At 45.6% G+C, this 18854-nt stretch overlaps 1 long non-coding RNA gene across 1 annotated transcript in view; it reads left to right on the forward strand.

The window, feature by feature from the left end:
- Positions 1 to 2337: 2337 nt before the first annotated feature.
- Positions 2338 to 18854, forward strand: part of LOC146340635 (uncharacterized) — a 31840-nt gene continuing 15323 nt past the window's right edge. The window contains exons 1-2 of the long non-coding RNA XR_014784082.1: positions 2338 to 2492; positions 9531 to 9697. This is a non-coding gene — a long non-coding RNA (uncharacterized LOC146340635). The remainder of the gene's footprint in view (positions 2493 to 9530; positions 9698 to 18854) is intronic.

An 18854-nucleotide genomic window follows, 5' to 3' on the forward strand; every position in this document is an offset into this window, starting at 1 on the left:
GGTGCAATATCTTTTTGCCACTCCCCCCAACAAGTGGTCAAAATGAACAGAATGATCAATTCGGCACAGTGCTAGTTCCAGGGCCTGGCAGTGTCCACACCCACAGTTAGTGGTATAGTTGAGCCAAGGCTCACAGGGGCACAGTGCTGGCCCTTTTTTTATTACCAAGGAAGTCAACTGCTCCCCCCTTCCCTCAGACTTCCCTGTTCCCTCTGAGCTTAGCTGCATTTCTCACAGTAGCTGGGGGAGGGGGAGAAATTTTCCCAACAAAAAGATATTGTTCCCTGCTGTAAGGCAAATAATTTTGCAGTGGCTTGGCCTTGAATGGGCAATTCAGACCCATTATCTTTACAAACGTCCTGCTCCTGGTGGAGATAAAACTGCTAGAAGTGGTTTCTTACTTACACACACTTATACTTACACACACGCACGCACGCACATGGATCACAGCAGCCTGAATGTTTGGCTTCTCTTTGGCTCTGAGGACGGTCATGATAAGCACCCGCACTTCAGAATTTACCACCACCAATGGTACATGGTCATGATCAGCAGGTCCCTCTTATATTGGGCCTGCCTTGGATCCGGGTCAAAGAAGACTCGTCAGATAAGAATGTTTCATAATTGCCTAGTGTTTCTGTTGTTTTCAGGGCAACCAATATGTGCTTTGTTCTCTGAATTGATGTGTACAAAGAAATGAAGCTGTTTTCTGCATCAAGAGGCCTAAAATAATGAGGAGTCAGGCTGCGTCAGGTCAGAGAAAAACAAAAGGCTGAAGCAAGCTGTGGTAAGAGCAAAAGCAACAAATGAGCTCTGTGAGAAAGATTGTCGGCATATGGGATTCCGTATGATGACTCTTTTTCTTCTTCTTTTTCTCCCACTGTATTATCAAGTCAGAAGGGAGTAAAAATGATAGTAGCCTTTTCCTTTGGCAATATGGAAAGGAAGTCTCATTTCCTCATAGATGTGATAACATTCTGCCTCCCTCTCCCTCTCTCTCTCTGTCTTACATATGTACATCCATACATACACCAACCAACCCCGCCCCCCTTGAAAATCAGAGGCAAGGAAATGTCATGTGCAGCTGAAGGAAATGAGAACTTTACAAGAATACCGAAGAGAGAATGGCAATACAACTGAGGCTGTAATATGTTTCTCTAAGGTTGCAGTCCTTAGAACCAGTATAGGTGGCTGGGGAATGCTGGGAGTTCCCGTCTAAACATGCATAGGATTGCACCCTAAGGTAAGTTCATTACCCAAGTTTTGGAAATTCTGTTTCCTCTTGTGTAATGAGATCATGGAGGCTGGCAGAGAATTAGGGTTGTGGGGGGGGGGAGCTTCTGGTTAGGATTTTCAGGGTTTTTTTTTAAGAAATTGGGCAAGATTGGGTCTCCTGAAACCAGTGTAATGTAGAGGATAGAATGTTGCACTTGGGGTGGCAAAATTGGGGCATGGGCATCTCCAGGATTGAGGAGACCCTTAGGAAACTGACCTCTGTTGGGGCTCTTCCTCTACCAGTGGTCCAAAATGGCACCATAGACTTATCTGGTGGCAGCAGCAGGCAACAGTACGCAGTAAGGCACCATTTAAATTTGCCATAAAGCCTCTGACAGCATTCTGACTCAACCACCCAATGCTTATTGGATCAGAGTTCCAGTTAAAGAGGGACCCAGATCAGATGGCAGAAGTGGGATCTCTTGGGCTGTTGGGACCATGGCGGCTGCCAAAGGTGTTACCGCATGTCCCCATTCACACGTGTCCATGAACTCACATGTATACACACACCACAACGATCAAGCGAATGAAGGGGTATTTCCCTGATGTGTGGCATGCACACAGAAGATGATGCACTGTGCTTCAACGAAGTGGGGAAATAGCTCCTTCACATCAGGAAAATTAGCTCAAGATAATTGTTCAAAGCAACTATTGCAAGCGTTATTTTATCACAAATGTCTTACAAATGAAGAAAAAAATGCTGGGTTAGTATACTAGCACATGGACCCAATATATTACTTCTCAAGTGGCAAGTTATGAATTGCCAAACAAAGAAAAGAAAAGAAAAGAAAAGAAAAGAGGAAATTGTCAAAGGCCTTATGGGGCCAAAGATGTGGTGGGAAAGAGTTAATTGTACCTGCTTGCATTGTTTTAGATGGTGTTTTAGTGTTTTATGGTAGGAGAGACTGGGGTTCTGCAAGAAGATTTACAAGTCAGGCCACCTGGGGGGAGGAAGAGACGCACCAGGACAGAGGCCTAATCAGGGAGTCAAGGTCGTAAAACAGCTTAGCCTGCCAGAATGCCAGCACAGCTGGAGAGTTGTAAAAAACCCAGCTCATCCTCCTTGAGGGAAGGTGGGGGGGGGGTGAAAGGGTGAAGGACTGAGTTTGGAATAAGATAAAAAGAGACCATCAGCCATTCTTCTGGTTCCTTTGGTTTCCATCTGGTCCAGGTGGAAGGTTTTGGAGCATTGGCATTAACTAAGGATCCTACTCGGAGGTGTGAGTAGACTAGGGTTATTTAGTCTTTTACTGTTTTAGTCTATGTTGGGTTTCCAAATGGGGAATTGATATCTGGGGAAATTCTAAATTGTGCTTTGTCTTGCCTCTCTTCTTATTCCCTTACCCCTTACTGGTAAATAAATGTCTACCTCAAAATTATTGCTGCTGTTTCTTTCCTGGCCTGGGTCAGTGCTAAATTCAGCAGCTACCAACTCCTCCACTGGGCAGGGAGGGGGTTGGGGTGTGCTTGTGGGCTAGGCTGAGCTGGTTCTGAGAGGCGGGGGGCTGTGGATCACGGGGCTCGTTGAGCCCAGAGATCCGGTCTTCCTTTACAGAAATGCATCAGCAACAAAAGAAGGCATCAATTTGTATAAGATTTGCATTTATATGTATAAATGCTAATGCAGAAATGATTACATTAATTCAAATAGAAATACAGTACATCTCACCATAGTGCAGAAGGATATGACCAGGTGCTTTGCCTGCCGGCCTGTTCAATCTCCTGTCCAGATGCTAAGTGGTGATGAACAATGGTTCACATGGTTCATGCTCTTTAAACTGGAATTGGATAGTGCACCCCTTCAAATAGAGTAGGGTAAGCAACACATGCCCTATGGGCTTCATGCACCCCCCCCCCCCGCTCCCCCTGGAGTGGCCACTGCCACCACTGCTGTGATTTCCAAGCTAAATTTAACAGTTTTAGCTAGGGATGTCAGAGAATTCTGCCACGGATCCCAGGGAGGCCAAATTCCAGTGAATTCGGCCCCCCGGAATCCGTGGCGGAACGGAGCAACCTGCTCCACAACCCCACGGAAGCCCCCCAGAACGGAGCCTACTTGGCTGCGGCTCCATTTGCAGTGGCGGCTCTGGCCGCTGTTGGGATGTGGACGCAAATGGCGGCTGCTACACCGGCCACCATTTGCGTCCCTTTGCTGAGTTGTGATAGGCTACGTAAATATTTACGTAGCCTACCACGGCAAAGAGCAGGGACATAAATGGCAGTCGCTATGCCTTTTGCATCCCCACTCTTTGCCGTGATAGGTTACGTAAATATTTATGTAGCCTATCACAGCTCAGTGAAGGGATGCAAATGGCGGCCGCTACGCCGGCCGCCATTTGTGCCCATAGACCTGCCGCAGCCGGATGTCCCGCTGCGGATGCACCCAGCTGGCAGCTCCACAGAGTCGCCACAGAGCGGAGCCGACACGGGAGGATTCCAGGGGGAGGGATGGAGCACCTCCCCCCCACCGCGGATGCCACTTATGAAACAAGTAAGTGGTTTCGTACATCCCTAGTTTTAGCCTTCTGTAGCAGTTTGCTGCCAGTGATGATATTTTTGCTGCTGCCACTGGCGTTGGCAGTATGGCAAGAGGAATGTCATGAGCGTCCACTTGGGGGCTTGAGTTTGGCAGATTCCCACCAGTTCAGCCCCCCGGATGCCAGTCTGCGGACTTGCAGACTGGTTAGACATAGGGATGTATGAAACTCACTTACCTTTGCTCCATCCCTCCCCACGGAATCCTCGACGGGGGGGGTGATCTGGTCCTCCCCCTGGAATCCTCGACAGCTGGCTCTGCTCCACGGCCAGACCGCGGAGCAGCCGGCCAGGGCCATCCGCAGCCAGATTTCCGGCCAAGGACGGCCTGGTGCGGACGGAAATGGCGGCTGCCGTAGCAGCCGCCACTTGCGTCCAGCTAGACAGTCGTGATAGGCTACATAAGAATTTACGTAGCCTATCATGGCTAACATTAAAAAACACACACACGCGGCGTACTCAAATGGCAGCGGCTACGGCGGCCACCATTTGCGTTCCCTATTTTTCGCTGACTTATCTTACATAAATATTTACGTAAGATAAAACGGCGAAAAGAAAGGGGAACACAAATAGCGTAGTGGACGCTATTTGCATTCCTTTATTTTTCACTGTTCTGGCCTACATAAATATTTAGGAGGCAGGAAGCTGTTCCGCCACGGATTCCGGGGGGATGGATTCTAAAGAATCCGGCCTCACTGGAATCTGTGACGGAATTCTCCGCCTTCCCTAGTTAGACATGACAGAGGTGTACAGAATTATGCATGGTGTGGAAAATGAGGATAGGGCAACTTTTGTCTCCCTCTCACATAATACTAGAACCTGGGGTCATCCCATGAAGCTGATGGGTGGGATATTCAGGACAGATCAAAGGAAGGACTTCTTCACATAGTGCATAATTAAACTCTGGAATTCGCTACCTCAAGAGATAGTGATGGGCATCAATTTGGATGGCTTTAGAAGGGGGTTGGACAAGTTTCTGGTGGAGAAGGCTATCAATGGCTACTAGTCCTGATGGCTATGTGCTATCTCCAGTACCAGAGCCAATACGATTATGTACACCAGTTGCTGGGGCACATGGGCAGGAGGGTGATGTTGTGCTCATGTCCTGCTTGTGGGTTCCTGGTCAACAGCTGGTTGGCCACTGTGTGGATCGAATGCTTGGACTAGATGGATCCTTGTTCTTATGTCCTTATGAAAAAAGAGAAAGAAATAGAATCAGAGAGGTTATAAACCTAACCTATAAATTAGGTTATAATAATGTTTCAGAGTAAGGGGAATACAACAGACCCCACTTCCTGATTCGTCACAAATACTTGGAAATTTACAATGGCCACTTCTCTGTAAAAGAGAACATGGTGTGCTGATTCCAGACATTGATTGTGGTTCAGTTCTCTGCTCTGCCCCCCAAAACCCACTATGCCAGTCAGGGGTGTGTGAACCCAGCCTAGGTTCTTTGGGTGCCCACTGAAGCACTGCCCCCACTCGCCCCCACCCCCCAGACCCGTGCCCGAGCCCCCATGAGCTCAGTGAGTCACCTCACTCATCCTGGGCCCGTCCGGTGAGCACTGGCCATTTTGCCGCCGTCATTATTTGTTTATTTTTACAAAAAAAGGGGGCTTGAAAAATGTGCATATTTAGAGATGCACAGTTTGAGGCCAAGAAAGCCTAATATGCACAATATTAGGGGCAGCTGATGGGGATATTGGCAAGCAGGCCCAGTGTCAGCACCTGGAGTGGTATGGCCATGCCAGAGCCTACCTGGAGTAGTTTCTGCAACACCCTTTCTTCTTTTAAAACAATTTATAGTTGAGGGCAGCTTGTCATGCATGTGCATTATAGATGCTCCTCCTCCTCCTCTCCTCCTCCTCCTCCTCTCTGTAAAGCCCCCCCCACACACACACACACTGAACCAGGACTTCCTCCCTAGAGACTTTCCAGTGCTACCGTCTGCCTGAAAGCTGAGAGAAGAGATCTTGTTCTTCTTCTTCTTCTTCTTCTTCTTCTTCTTCTTCTTCTTCTTCTTCTTCTTCTTCTTCTTCTTCTTCAAAAATAGAACATCCTCTTCAAAAACAAAATGATGCTTATTCCCTAATAACTGTGATTAGCATCAGGGTACTAGAAGTAAACTCCATTTTATTCCTGTAGTCATGATGGCACTATGATTTAAGTGTGTTTGAAATGGGGAAACTGCTCAGAGTACTTCCTTTAGTATCAGGGTTGGCAAAGTTTTGTTGTTTGGGTTCTTTTGCTCTAGCATATTAGGAATGCATAAGAAGTCGAGGGAGGGTGGAGAAGATAAATGTTAGTTGTGTGCTTCACAACTGAAGCAATCAGGGGGCCCACATAAGAACATAAAGTCCCGGGGCTAAAATTACATCACTGAACCTAGGGATGTACAAAATGCTTACCTGGTTCCAGTCGGGGCATCCGCTGGGGGGGGGAGGCGCTCCATCCCTCCCCCCGGAATCCTCGACGGGGGGGAGGCAATCCGGTCCTCCCCCCCAGAATCCTGCCTGGCCAGCTCTGCTCCGCGGTGGCTCCACGGAGGAGCCAGCCAGGGCCGGCCACAGCCGGACTTCCGGCCGCGGACGGGCTGCTGTGGACACAAATGGCGGCTGCCATAGAGGCCGCCATTTGCGTCCTTCCAGGCTGCCGTGATAGGCTACATAAGTATTTACGTAGCCTAGCACGGCATGCCCCCCCCAAAAAATGGCGTACGAAAATGGCGGCAGCTATGGCAGCCGCCATTTGCGTTCCCTATTTTTCGCCATTCTAGCCTACGTAAATATTCACGGAGGCAATTACAGCAAAAAAAAAGGGAACCGCAAATGGCGTAGTGGGCGCTATTTGCATTTCTTTCTTTTTTCCTCCGTAAAAGCCTACGTAAATATTTACATAGGCTAGAACAGTGAAAAATAAGGAACGCAAATGGCGGCCACCGTAGCCACCGCCATTTGCGTACGCTGGGGTTTTTTTGGGGAGGGATGTTAGCCGTGATAGGCTACGTAAATTCTTATGTAGCCTATCACACAGCTGTAAGGACGGCAATGGCGGCCGCAGCAGCCCAGCCATGGCCGGCCAGGAGACCAGCCGCCGGAGCCACTGCCACCGCCAAATCCGCCACATCTGCCCCAGGTAAGTGCCGTAAAGGGGGATTCCGCGGGGGGGCGGGGGGGCAGGGGGACGTTCCACCATGGTTTCCAGGGCCAGATTCTAAAGAATCCAGCCTCACTGGAATCAGTGGTGGAATTCTCTGCCATCCGTAACTACACCACTGTTGCTGTACAGGGTAAGGACAGAACAGTGCTGATGCTGCTTGAAAGTCTGGGCTAGTCTGGGTCATGACTTCCAAAGCACCTGGGAACTTCACTCAATACTCCTGGTCACCAACAGCTTCTGCAGGTCACGCTCAAGGAGGAAGGGCCATAGCTCAGTGGTACAGGACATGCTTTGCATGCAGAACGTCCCATGCTCAAGCCCCAGTATCTCCAAGGAGGATGGAAAAGCTCCTGCCTGAATCCCTGGAGAGCCGCCCACTGCCAGTCAATGTCAACAAACGGTCTAACCCATATAGAGCAGCTTCCTATGTTTCTCACAATGTGGGCAGGAGCATTGCCATGGACACTTCTCCATCTCTCATTCATGTTTACAAGCTTGTAATGCATTGATTGGCCTCAGTATGTTGCAATTCACCACATACCCTGCTCCACGTTCCCGGACCCACAGCTAGGTGTGTGGCTGCTTCTAATATGAGAAGGCTGATCTGCAGGAAAGAAGCCTCCAAGGGGTGCAATCCTATGCAGATAAGCGGCTGCCTCCGAACGCGGAGGCAACTGCCTATCCAGTGCAGGGCAGGAGGAACACAGAGGGGATCGTTCCCTTTGCACTTTTTCTACCCTGCATTTTTGGGTAGACAGCAGATTGCAGCTATCTAGCCATGGGAGGGCAGAGTGAGGGAGAAGGCTGCCGTACGACACATTGGATGTGTCGTACAGGCATTTCCGCCCTCCCTGCCCTGGAACACCTCCCAGGAACACCTCTATTTCAGCCTCTCCATGCTCCTCTTGTGAGCACGGAGGACGGGGCTTCTCCGCACTGTCTCTGAGTCAGCGTGGAAGCGGGGAAAGGTCGGTTCCCTGGGAAACGACCTTGGGGCGCGGGCTCCGAGGTTGGTTCCTGGAAAACCAGATATTTTATGGTTGTCTAGCCACTGACTAGTGGCCATAGGTTTGCTCCTTAAATATTTCAACTAGCTGTGTAGGAAATTCCTACCGCATTTTTCTTTTCAGCCATTCTCATTCAATCTGATAAATTGCTCCCAAAAATAATTCAAAGGGGAAGAAAATTTTGGAGAAATTCTCATGGGCTGGGTTTTGGGTTCTTATGCTTTCCTTACTTATGAGGTGGCCAAGGAGTGTTCACAAGTGTCCTGTCTTTCTTTGTACAATCATCCCTCTGGCAGCCTGTAGCCTCCTTGGCTTCCCACACTTCAGTTAAAGCCCAGGAGAAGGCATCATGAGTTAATTCCTCCCATAGGGCTTTTTTTCTTTTCTTTTTCCAGATCAGGAGGCACAGGCAGCCTAGGAGGCTGCAGAGCAATGGAAAGAAGTGTACTAGGAACAACAGCAACAAAACACACACACAGTACCTTCTGTATGTGTGTTTCCTTGCAGTGATTGCTTGCTTAATCAGCGTGCAGTAATTAAGCAAGCTCAAAAATAACATCAAAAGAATTCAAAATGAATGTGTTAGGAAAATAGAAATCACTTTCATGGGGAAAGAAATGGAGGACAGATATTGGTACAGTACTAGCTTGACTCCTTCCCTCGAGCTGGACACAACACTGTCCCTCTCACACCTGCTACAGGGCTTTCAAGGAAGGAGAAGCATTATATGCAGCTGCATTAGAGACAAGATCTGGAAATGCTCCTCAGAAATTTAACCTTTGGAAGACACTGGGGTAGGTGCTGAACCCCGAAGAATGACAACTAGACTGGGGAAGAAAAGGGGGGAAACACAATTTATGTTTTACTCAAAAAAGTTTGAGAATTATTATTTTTTAATCCCCTGGAAATAAAAAGCCACTTTGCAAAATTTTCTTCAAATTTTCTTCACTTTTTAGGGTGGGGTGGGGGTGGCAGCTGCCTTCCCTCACCTGTCACAAAGCCCCAGAACAAGGCTGGGTACGGGGCATTGTGCAGGATGCAAATTGTGGGCCAAGCTGCCAACACAGCATGGCCCACATTTAAATGAATGTAAACAATACAAACAAACACGCAAGCAAAAAGCACAACCCTTAGGGAAAAAAGAAAGAAGCTGGCTGTGCTACAAGCCTACGCTACCATTTTTTAAATGGTGATAACTACCTGTGAGAAACTGTTAGAAAATTTCTCCTCCCCCTGGACAAATGTGAAATTGTATCTCCCACCCTCCCACCCACCTAAATAGGGCTTAGAATTTTAAGAGGCCATTTGCACAAGCTCTGCTTACAACCAGTGTGTATATGTAAAACTCATGGTGTGATCCCATTTTTGGTGTGTAGCCGCTTCCAGGGTAATGCTATTGAAGAGCCACTTGTTCAGGATTTACATAGGGGGGATGATTAATTCACATAACAAGCTCAGACAACCCCCCTCATGAGCTACGAAGCTGCTTCTCAGGTCTCTAAGCTTCTTTCTCCAGGCAGTTTGTGTGTATTAATCATTCCCATGTGATGTTTTTAGATACTGGAGTGTTTCAGAAGTACTCCCTCCTATCCTGTTCCTAAACTGTTGAATGAGCTCATGATGCCTTCCACTGGGCTTCAACGGAAGTGTAGGCTGCCAGAGAGATGATTGTACAATGAAAAACAGGACACAGGTGCTCACTCCTCGGCCATCTCCTAAGTAAGGTAAGTCCAAGAAACCCAAACCTAACCCTTGAGAATTTCTCCGAAATTTCTTCAGTATTGAATTTCTTTCCAAAAGCAATTTCTCTTCTATCAAATTGAATGAGAATGGTCAGGAAAAAAAATGTGGGAGAAATTTTCGGCACAGCGCTAGCTGAAGCTAAGCACATCTTGGTCTGGTCAGTGCTTGGAGGGGTGACTAACTGGGCATGTAGCCACCTTGAGTACTATGGTGGAAGAAAGGTGGGATAAAAATGTAATAATAAATAAATACACACACACACGTCTCACCCCCAAAAGATACAGAATAAAAGACCCCTCCAAGAAAAACAAAGTGTATCATGTTCTGGTCTTATTATTGTTGTTTATTCGGTCAGTCGCTTCCGACTCTTCATGACTTCATGGACCAGCCCACGCCAGAGCTTCCTGTCGGTCGTCGCCACCCCCAGATCCCCAAGTCTGAGCCCGTCACCTCCAGAATATCATCCATCCACCTTGCCCTTGGTCGGCCCCTCTTCCTTTTGCCTTCCACACCTAGCATCAGCATCTTCTCCAGGGTATCCTGTCTTCTCATTATGTGGCCACTGGCCAAAGTACTTCAGTTTTGCCTTTCATATCATTCTCTCAAGTGACCAGTCTGGCTTGGTTTCCTGGAGTATGGACTGGTTTGATCTTCTTGCAGTCCAAGGCACTCTCAGCATTTTCCTCCAGCACCACAGTTCAAAAGCATCTATCTTCCTTCGCTCAACCTTCCTTATGGTCCAGCTCTCGCAGCCATAGGTTACTATGGGGAATACCATTGCTTTCACTATGCGGACCTTTGTTGTCAGTGTGATGTCTCTGCTCTTCACTATTTTATCAAGATTTGTCATTGCTGTCCTCCCAAGAAGTAAACGTCTTCTGATTTCCTGGCTTCAGTCAGCGTCTGCAGTAATCTTTGCACCTAGAAAGACAAAGTCTGTCACTGCCTCCACGTTTTCTCCCTCTATTTGCCAGTTATCCATCAAGCTGGTTGCCATAATCTTAGTTTTTTTGAGGTTGAACTGCAACCCAGCGTTTGCAATTTCTTCTTTCACCTTCGTCATGAGGTTCCTCAACTCCTCCTCGCTTTCAGCCATCAAAGTGGTATCATCTGCATATCGGAGATTGTTAATATTTCTTCCAGTGATTTTAACTCCAGCCTTGGCTTCATCAAGCCCAGCACATCGCATGATGTGTTATGCGTACAGGTTGAATAGGTAGGGTGAGAGTATACAACCCTGCCATACTCCTTTCCCAATCTTAAACCAGTCCGTTGATCCGTGGTCTGTTCTTACCGTTGGTACTTGGTCGTTATACAGATTCCTCAGGAGGCAGACAAGATGACTTGGTATCCCCATACCACCAAGAACTTGCCACAATTTGTGATGATCCACACAGTCAAAGGCTTTAGAATAGTCAATAAAACAGAAATAGATGTGTTTCTGAAACTCCCTGGCTTTCTGCATTATCCAGCGGATATTGGCAATTTGGTCTCGAGTTCCTCTGCCTTTTCGAAACCCTTTTTGAATCTGGCAATTCTCTTTCCATGAGTTGCTGGAGTCTACCTTGTAAGATCTTAAGCATTACCTTACTGGCATGTGAAATCAGTACCACTGTTCGATAGTTTGAACATTGTTTGGTGCTTCCCTTTTTTGGTATGGGGATATAAGTGGATTTTTTTCCAATCTGTTGGCCATTCTTGTGTTTTCCAAATTTGCTGGCATATGGCATGCATCACCTTGACAGCATCATCTTGCAAGATTTTAAACAGTTCAGCTGGGATACTGTCATCTCCTGCTGCCTTATTATTAGCAATATTTCTTAAGGCCCATTCAACCTCACTCTTCAGTATGTCTGGCTCTAGCTCACTGACCACACCATCAAATCTATCCCCAATATTATTATCCTTCCTATACAGATCTTCCATATATTCTTGCCACCTTTTCTTGATCTCTCCTGCTTCTGTTAGGTCCTTGCCATCTGTGTTTTTGATCACACCCATTTTTGCCTGGAATTTACCTCCAATGTTTCTGATTTTCTGGAAGAGGTCTCTTGTCCTTCCTATTCTATTATCTTCTTCCACTTCCACGCATTGCTTGTTTAAAAATAATTCCTTATCTCTTCTGGCTAACCTCTGGAATTTTGCATTTAATTGGGCATATCCACCCCTATCACTGTTGCCTTTTGCTTTCCTTCTTTCTTGGGCTGCTTCCAGTGTCTCAGCAGACAGCCATCTTGCCTTCTTGGTTTTCTTTTTCTTTTTCTTTGGGACTTTTTTGTTGCCGCCTCCTGGACAATGTTGCGAACTTCTGTCCATAATTCTTCTGGGACCCTATCTACTAAATCTAGTCCCTTAAATCTATTCTTCTCCTCCACTGCATATTCATGAGGAATATTAGTGAGCTCATATCTAACTGCTCTGTCGGTCTTCCCTATTCTCTTTAGTCTGATTCTAATTCTAGATTTAGAATCATAGAATTAGAATCTGGTCTTATTGCTTATCTTATTATACTGATTGATTTTAAGCTAGTCTGGTACCCTCTTCTTTTTGGCAGAGAAGCAGCATAAAAATACTTCAAATAAATAATGAATTACATGAATAACACTTACCATTTCCAGCTATAGTCTGAAGAGATTTACTACAAATCATTTTGGAAGCTATGGAAAGTAATGTTGTTCTTTGTCTTAAAGTAGAGCCCAAATTATTGTATAATTTGGCCAGTCCCCTATAAAAGGCCAACGAGACAGATAAATCTCTTTCTGGGTCACTCTAAAGTAGGCAATATAAGACATCATGTGCAATATTTGCCAGCACATCAGAGGAACACGTACAATAACGATGTTCTAATGGAACATATAAATATTTGCCATCAGTATAGGCCAATGGCAGTGTTTGAAAACTTAGACGAAGGGCTGTAAATGCCTTCCTAAAACAGGTTTATGTTCATGGAGAAGGTTTGTATTGTATACTATACTTACAGTCAGGGCCAGAAATATCAGAAAAAAGATAACTGCTTTGGCAGTTGGCCTCTGTACACCACCACCACATTGAAGTTGAAAGGAAACACACCCAGATGGGTGCAAAGTCAGGACTTCCAGCTGTAATTCCAGGGGTTTGACAAAAGTGGGGCACTAACCATTCAGGAAGTACAGCCAGTGGCATACACACACACCCATCATTTGGGGCTCATAAGTAATGGAACGAATGGCTGACAATCAGCTGCATGGCCAGGTGTGGCCTGTTTCCTGGGTACCCCATGACCAGTCAAGCAGATAAAAGGCCTGGAGGTGGTTCTGAGTGTTACATTTGCATGTGGTAGCTGTTCACTAGAACTCCCAACATGAGGTCCAAAGAGGTGTCCATGTGAGTGAAGGGGGCCATAATTAGGCTGAGAAAACAAAATAAACCCATCAGAGAGATAGCAAAAACATTGGGAGTGTCCAATACAACAGTTTGGAACATCCTGAAAAAGAAGGAATTATATGGCAAGCTCAGCAACAGCAAAAGGCCTAGAAGACCATGGAAGATAACTAAAGTGGATGACCACAGAATTCTGCTGATGGTGAAGAGGATCCCTTTCACAACATCTAGCCAGGTCAAGAACACTCTTGCAGAGGTAGGCATGTCATTGTCAACATCTACAGTCAAGAGATGGCTTTATGAATGTAAATACAGAGGCTTCACAACCAGGTGCAAACCACTGGGAATGCTCAAGAACTGAAAGGCCAGATTAGCCTTTGCCAGCAAACACCTACAAAAGCCTGCCCAGTTCTGGAATAAGATTCTTTGGACTGATGAAACCAAGATTAACTTGTACCAGAATGATGGGAAGAGAAAAGTATGGACAAAGAAAGGAACAGCTCATGATCCAAAGCATACCACATCATCTGTCAAACATAGCGGAGGCAGTGTTATGGCATGGGCATGTACGGCTGCCAATGGAACTGGGTCACTGGTGTTTATTGATGACCTGACTGCTGATCAAAGCAGTATGATGAATTCTGAAGTGTATAGGGCTATACTTTCTGCTCAGATTCAGCCGAATGCTGCCAAACTGATAGGACGCCGCTTCATATTGCAGATGGATAATGACCCAAAACATACAGCAAAAGCTACCCAAGAGTTTCTCAAGGCAAAGAAGTGGGATGTTCTTCAATGGCCAAGTCAGTCACCTGATCTCAACCCAATAGAGCATGCTTTTCACTTACTGAAGACAAGACTGAAGGCAGAAAGTCCCACAAACAAGCAGCAGCTGAAGGCACCTGCAGGAAAGGCCTGGCAAAGCATCTCTAGGGACGAAACTCAGCATTTGGTCATGTCCATGGGTTCCAGACTTCAGGCAGTCATTGACTGCAGAGGATTTTCATCCAGGTATTAAAGGCGATCCTCAAGTTTGAAATGATGTTGGTTTGTTCCATTACTTATGAGCCACCAACAATGGGGGGGGGGGTGTATACCACTGGCTGTCCTTCCTGAATTGTTAGTGCCCCACTTTTGTCGAACCCCTTGAATTACAGCTGGAAGTCCTGACTTTGCTCCCATCTGGGTGTGTTTCCTTTCAACTTCAATGTGGTGGTGTACAGACCAACTGCCAAAACAGTTATCCTTGTTCCAATATTTCTGGCCCTGACTGTAGGAGAGAGGAAGGACACATTATGATCAAGTACCACCAAAACTGAGTTCTCTGACACCAAATGATAAAATGTAGAGTGACTTACAGGATTGGTGGGGAACCTGTGGTCCTCCAGATGTTGCTGGACTTCAACTCCCATCAGCCCTAACCTCCATGGCCAATTGGCAGTTATTATAGGGGCTGCAGTCCAACATCACGAGGGTGACAGGAGCCCTACCCCGACTTACCATCTTGTTGGCCATTGTGCTGTTCCAATGGAAGTTATTGAAAGGCCCTTATAGCTTCCTCTCCATGGTGGTTTGCATCCCTTTTAATATGGTTGGATTTCGTCAGAACATATTTTGACTTTCTTGCATGTTTTCCCCAATACGAGTTAACAAAATATGCTTCATCTGGGGAGTAGGCTTGAAGCTATCTCTTAATTACACACGGCTTGTTTTACTAAATACGTGACTGGGTAAAAGTGATAGAAACTTCACAATGCCTCTAACATGGTGCCTGCATATGCCACGTTAATGTGATGTACTGTACGTGCATGTGAGAGAGAGTGTATGTGAAAAGAAGAAGAAATTAATCACTTATGGTTATTCGCACCATTATCCTTAATGGGACTGAGCATATACCATAGGCTGCAGAAGAAGCACTTGATTTGCCGACAATTTATAATGCATTATGACCTGGCTGGCCTAACTATGAGCATAAAAAAACCCCATTGCTAATAATAAAGATGTGATGTCTTGCAATAAAAGGAATGCTAATCCTGGCATCAAACAAGGAAAGCTCTCCTCCTCACACAAGTTTGTTACAAACCCATCTAGGCTGGCTGCAGTGGAGGCTGGTGGCTCTGATTCCAGTAGGGCTGTGAATCCATTCTGGGACTGTATGCCCCAGCCACGGGCTGCTAAGGTTTGGAGGTGCTGAGATAATGATAAGCCAGACCCAGGTTTGCTTACAAGGATCCTTTATTGAGTACTTGCAGCACACAGGCGTACCCAATGGTTGGATCAGACAGCTTCTCTGAACCCAGAGCCAAGGGGTGCAATGGGTTTTATACCATACTTATTAGCAGTGAGGCAGCATGACAGCAGCAAGCGTTAATTAGTGTTCATCTGCAACTTTCCCAGCATAGACTAACAGTACTTGTTCAGAGGGAAAATAGTCAGAACTTTCCCAGCACAGCCACCTGTAAACATAGCCTAAACAGAGCCTCACTTCTCAGGCACTTCCTAGGCCCTGATAAACAGTAGCTCATTAGAATGGAATGTGCTGAGGCAACAATATTGACCTTTGACTCATCTTACCAATCAAGAGGCCTACTAACAGGAAAACGCAGCTGATGGACTAAAGTCAAAGAGCATTATGGATCAAGAAACATTTTGCACAGGATCAGATATTTCCTTGGTCATCATTAGAAGATAATGCCAGCTCACTTCAACCTATCCTTCAGTGCATTGTCAACATTCCTTACATATGAATAAAGGCTGGGAAAAGTGCAGAAAAGGGCAACTAGAATGATCATGGGGCTGGAGCATCTCCCCTGTAAGAGAAGGTTACAACAGCTGGGATTGTTTAGTTTGGAGAAAAGGAGGGTAACAGCACTTGGTCAGAAGGGAAAACAATCAGAACTTCCCAGCACAGCCACCTGTACCTTGGCATAAACATAGCCTCACTTCTCAGGCACATCCTAGGCCTTGATAAGATACTAGCCTTCATTAGCATGGAATGTGCTGAGGCCGCACTATCGACCTTTGACTCATCTCACATGCTCAGAGGCCCACTAGCAAGGAAATTGCACCAACAATGAACCTAAGCCAAGCATTATGGATCTTTAGGCCCCTCTAAAACTACAGGTGACTTGGTTATACTCCTAGGGCCATTACAGGGATTCAGTCAGAACCAGCCAGAACTCCAAAGGAGCTTTGCAAGATGCTGAAGGTTGGGAGGGGTAGGGTTCAGCACCTTGGGCAGCTCCTTTAGAGTTCTGGGTGCTTCTGACTGAAACCCAGGATGAATTCATGGCCCCACTGAAATTGGAGCCACCAGTCTCCACTACACTGATCTTTTAATGAAACAAAGCAAAACTTGCTTACAAACAGAAAAGGAAGCTGATCAGATTATTTGAAATAACTCAGGATCCTATATTATTTTTTCTGGAGAACATATACCAGAAAAACTAGGATTGCCCTATAATATCACATTTAACAATTCAAAGCTAACATCAGCAGCTGCCACATACAAAATGGCAGACTGTGGCCTAGATCTGTGGCCTTATGTTGAGTCAGAATGAATTCTGTGAAGTGTTTGTTAGGTATCAGAGTCATTTTGACCTCAACGAAGAGAGAAGTATACTGGAAAAGTGTATGGTTGCTGCACCTTTTTGGACCAAAGGGTACAAACACACAATGTTTAAGGACAAGTTGGGAACTTTCTGAATTCTTTGGAACAAACAAGATATCAGCAACATTTAGATTTAGACTAAGGGGCTTAGAAGGAACTAGACCACCTTATGATAACCAATCAGTAAGCTTAAAACATTATACTTTCTGTTTCTGGAAATAGGGATGGAAATTGGCATAGGACAAGGGTACAGAACATAGTTTCGCCACAGATGACACATTCTGCCTTCATTCAAGATTCCTCGATGCAAGATTCCTTGATTCAAAGACCCCATACAAAGGGTCCTTGAAGTAGGACAGGTCCTTCACCTGTGAATAGAATAAGCTATGTAATTCTGTTCTTTCTTTCTGTATTAAGTAGTTTCTGTATTAAATTACATTTAAGCATGTAACCTTGCATATATCGGCCATTCACAGCACCATTTTGCAGAAGAGCAAATTTGCGCATGTCTGCACCTGCCATTTGGGGGGAGGGTTGGGGGGTTGCAAAATAGCAAGTGCAGAGATTGCCAGATAAGCCCAGAGTGAGTGTGGGCATCTCGGCAAGCAGGGGGGTTGGGTGCAGGTCCGGAGGTATGCAAGCAGGGCCAGCGGGCTTGGCAGGAGCCCAGAGAACCTGGATGGGGACAGGGGGCATTCACCCCTAGTATTAAGTATGAAAGGTGTGTCGGCATGTTACTTCTTTAAAAAAAAAATAAGAAGTATTTTATTTTAAACTGCCATGTGTGTGTGTGTGTGTGTGTGTGTGTGTGTAAGTCAGTACATCTCAACATCAAGGCAGTTACTTCTCCTAGCCCATGCCAAATTTTAGTAGACAGGAAATGGGAACCCATTATAATTTTAAACAGGTGGTTTAAAGGGGGAAAACATGACCAGTAAATTTTAATTCTGCACCGCAAATAACATATTCAAATTAGGGATGTACGGATTTTGAAAAATCTGTTCCATCCGTGTTTTATGGATTGTCACGTGTCTTTTGTTACATTTTCTGCTCATTGGTGGAATCAGATTTTTCCAGTTTCCCAAATTTGCACAACTTCACATTTGTGCAAAATCACACTTGCAGACATGTCCGAATCCCCCTAAATGTGCATTTTCATGCTTTAGACTATGGGGTAAAAGCATATTTTCAGACAGCGGGTTTTCTTTTTTAATTGTACGTATTTTTCTATGACTAAATTTGTATAAAATTCCAGAAAGTAAAAAAAAAAAAAAAAAATGGTCTGCAAGTCCATGGAATCTGTGCAACTCGGGAAAAGCCAGTCCACTGTGGAATCCATGGATTAGATTCATAGACATTCAAGCTCATTTGATTCCATTGTGAATTTCTCTGACAACCCTAATTCAAATATATGTCCCTAATTCCTCTTCCCATAACTGTCACTGCCAGCAGCCATTCCACCAGGCTGTGCAAGGGGAGATGGAAGAAGAAGCAGGGCCATCCCACCAGCCCCACTGAAAGAGTGCTTAATTTATCCTCTTCCCTCCCCATCCCTTTTTCCTCACATGCCATGTCTTTTTAGATCGTATGCCTGTGGGCAAGGACTGTCTTGTTTTACTGATTGCATATAAGTCTCTCTGGGAGCCTTTTTGGCTGAGGAGTAGGATAAAAATAATTTAAATAACTAAATAGGTAGGTAGGTATGTTTTTGTGAAGAAATAAATAAATAAACACATATTTGATACATTTCAACTTCTGATAAGTTTTTCTCAAAATTCAGAGAAGCACAAAATCCATGGATAGCTTAGGTTCTGGCCCACACATTAGTCTGAGAGGTTCCAATCATATCAGGTCATTTTTGTATGGGGATTTACAAAGATTGAATTCCTCAAGCATCCTTGAATTAAAATGCAGAGCAAAATATTGCACACTCCATTTTTCAGGATTCTCTCTCCCTCCCTCCCTCCCTCTCTCTCTCTCTCTCTCTCATCTCTCTTGTTCTCTTTTCTGGACCCTTTCCTGGTTTGCTGTTCTAAACCTTCACATTTTAAATACAAGCAACCTAGACAAGTAAAGCATAGCTATTACCTTCAGGCACCATTTCCCCAGCCCTTTTGCATCTGTGTTGACAGCTGTTGAAAAATGCAGTACTATTCCTGCACGTAGTG

The sequence above is a fragment of the Heloderma suspectum genome, chromosome 6 (assembly GCF_057233095.1).
Source record: "Heloderma suspectum isolate Gila_16-S chromosome 6, 16-S_ref, whole genome shotgun sequence".
Taxonomy (NCBI): domain Eukaryota; kingdom Metazoa; phylum Chordata; class Lepidosauria; order Squamata; family Helodermatidae; genus Heloderma; species Heloderma suspectum.